At 40.1% G+C, this 3,034-nt stretch overlaps 1 non-coding gene across 1 annotated transcript; it reads right to left on the bottom strand.

The window, feature by feature from the left end:
• Positions 1–2,506: 2,506 nt before the first annotated feature.
• On the bottom strand, positions 2,507–2,579 carry Trnat-agu (transfer RNA threonine (anticodon AGU)). Its single transcript has one exon. It is a non-coding gene; the product is annotated as a tRNA-Thr (tRNA).
• Between the last annotated feature and the right edge of the window lie 455 nt (positions 2,580–3,034).

Here is a 3,034-nt window from a genome sequence, read left to right as displayed (position 1 = left end):
GATTTTCACAGGCTTTATGCTTGGTGCTGCGCCGTTAATTAATCAACGTTAACATCAATTTGTTCACGGGTTTTGCTTTATACAAAAGAAATCCTTATCTAAAATTTCAGTTTTCAATTTGAAATTAAAACCATTGCAATTAAGCTTACCGTGCGTACAAGTCGTTCCAAGATTCTTCTCTTTTCTTTAATATGATATAACGTTAAAATGATGCAAGATATGCAAAATTATGAAACGTTTGAAACCCGAAGAGTGTTTACGTCCTGGTGACTCGACCTTCCTGAGCCGGATCGGAAATTCAGGTTATCTACTACACATGCATTACCCAACGGTAACTTAACCGCGCTCCCAAACAATATTTAAAAGGAATTCGAAGAAATGGAAAAAGATAATAGTAATAAGAAATTCAAATCTGGCGGTGCGGAATGGCGAGGAAAAGAAAAAAAGAACCTGGGAAGCGCTGTGTTGTGATGTTCTGCGATGAGATGAATGCAGATGGGGTCTCCATACATAAATTCCCCACTGAAGAAAAAATTCGCCGACAATAGCTTTTTTTGGTTCGCCAAAAAAGGAACTCTGACTCATGGAAACCAGGTTCGGGTCACATTTGCATTTCACTCCCGAAGAGTATCGCGATTACGGAATGATTGTCGCTGGCTATGCTTCAAAGATGTTGTTGAAGAAAAATAAACTGCCACTCCGTCAAGGAAAGTTGTTCCAACCCAACAGCAGAAATACTAAATCGTAATTCGTTTCTGTCTAAAAAAATCAAATAGTCTCCAAGATCGTGACAAGAAATACTAACTGATCTCAGTTCCGAATAGGTAAATAATTTTGTCCACTACCCCTTGAAACCCTATTTGCAATTGACACGTAAGAGGATCCTTTCAGTTACAACTTTAAATGAACAGCAACGCGGCTATATGTCCCGCGACCTGACAAGGTGTTTCAAGTACTCCTCGTCCGGTAGTCTAAACATTTTTACAATTTCGAGGAAATCTCTCGATCTTCTCAAGAGCGTTGGGGCTTTCAGACGCTGTTTAGCAAGTTTATTTTTCAGTCAGACACGGAAAAATGTATGCAGCGTTTTGGGTCTCGGGTGGCATCTGCATACACACTCACAAGAACCTTGAACTAAGAATGGGCTCCGAGAAAGAAGAAGCATGTTGAGGAGGTTTGTATGGAGTGTCGATCATGGAGTACATGTAGTTAAAAAAACATTCTTTCCATTGCTGAACATGCAAAGACGGAATATAAAATTATAACGAACACTGCAACAGCTATCCGTCGAACAAAAGTATATTTAATGAACTCTCTGGTATACAAAAATTCTCAAAGGAGATACACAAAATAATCAGCAAGAGAGTGCACTTGAGAACAGAGACTGCACGATTACAGGCCTCCACACTCACCATTCTTCGCTGTCGAGCTCACCGTGTCGCCGACGACGTTCTGGCTTTTCCACTCTTTCTGGCGTTTCTCTAGATGGAGCTGGAGGCTCGAAACATCACGGATAAACTTCCGAAAAGGGTTGTTTTAGATCGCCGATGGTAGCGCCTCCTATAGCTCCTTCAAAATCAGAAGAATCGCTAGCAGAGTCCGAGCGCCCGGTACCAGAGCTGAATCATTTTGCTGTAGTTCCACACCTGCGACGTATCGCAACATGCGACGCAAATCGAAGCGTTTGTGACAAGATTCTGAACAAGCGGTGATCTACAAGGTTTAAGGCTAAAATTTACGGGTAAAAGAGCTTCTGGGCACCATTTTTTTTTACTTAAAAAACATTAGCGACACGTCTGTAATGTTTTCCAAAAAAAGTGTCTTTTAGGCGAGAGTTACCCTTTAATTATGGTGCTCCGCTATTACTATTACTATTACTATCACTATTACTATTACTATTACTATTACTATTACTATTACTATTACTATTACTATTACTATTACTATTATTGTTGCTATTACTTGTAAAACTCTTTCCGCTTTTGAGTTAAAACGTTTGCTACATGAAAACGCTATGGCATTCTGATTCCTTTGCAGATCCCTGCTGATAAGTCAAAACGTTTGGGGACTTAAATACTTACTGAAGTACAGCCAAGAATGGAAGCCATCGAACATCTTGCAGTCATAATATTTTTTATTTGTAGTTTGTGGAGTAAGTAAAAAACGTTTAATTTTGTTTTCATTTTTTTTATCAAATTAATCTATACGAAGGGTGAGTTTGCTTGGTCAGTCACGGAAAGTCAATTTGAACTCCCAAGGACAATTTAATTGAATTAAATACCATAAGAAGCCCTATCATCACAGAGTATTAAAAGTGATATATATATATATATATATATATATATATATATATATATATATATATAGTCAGTTAAGTAGATCCCTTGAGCCAACAGCGCATCACCCCCAGGAGGATCGCAAATGGATTCACAGTCCAAGTTGAGGAGAAATTGAGAGAAGTTTACGGGAAACTCAACACTGGACAACTTCTGGGGAAAACTGTAATTGCCCTGAGCGGGATTTGAACCCACGTCCCCCTGATCACTAGTCGGGTGTGATGACCACTACACTATCAGGACAACCATGCTGGCAACATGGCTGATTTATCACTTAATGTGTGGCATTTACGTGGGTCTCCCTAATGGGCCAGTTTTTCTATGTGATAACGCTGGATCAACATGTGATTCACAGGCGGACAAGGGTAATTAATGTAAATAGTCAGTTAAGTAGATCCCTTGAGCCAACAGCGCATCACCCCCAGGAGGATCGCAAATGGATTCACAGTCCAAGTTGAGGAGAAATTGAGAGAAGTTTACGGGAAACTCAACACTGGACAACTTCTGGGGAAAACTGTAATTGCCCTGAGCGGGATTTGAACCCACGTCCCCCTGATCACTAGTCGGGTTTGATGACCGCTCAGGGCAATTACAGTTTTCCCCAGAAGTTGTCCAGTGTTGAGTTTCCCGTATACTTCTCTCTCTCTCTCCATATATATATATATAGTAAGTAAGTAAGCGAGGACGGACAACTTCTG

The sequence above is a fragment of the Montipora capricornis genome, chromosome 6, assembly GCF_036669925.1.
Source record: "Montipora capricornis isolate CH-2021 chromosome 6, ASM3666992v2, whole genome shotgun sequence".
NCBI lineage: Eukaryota > Metazoa > Cnidaria > Anthozoa > Scleractinia > Acroporidae > Montipora > Montipora capricornis.
Note: the sequence above shows the minus strand (reverse complement) of the source record. Positions and strands in the feature narration are given on the sequence as shown.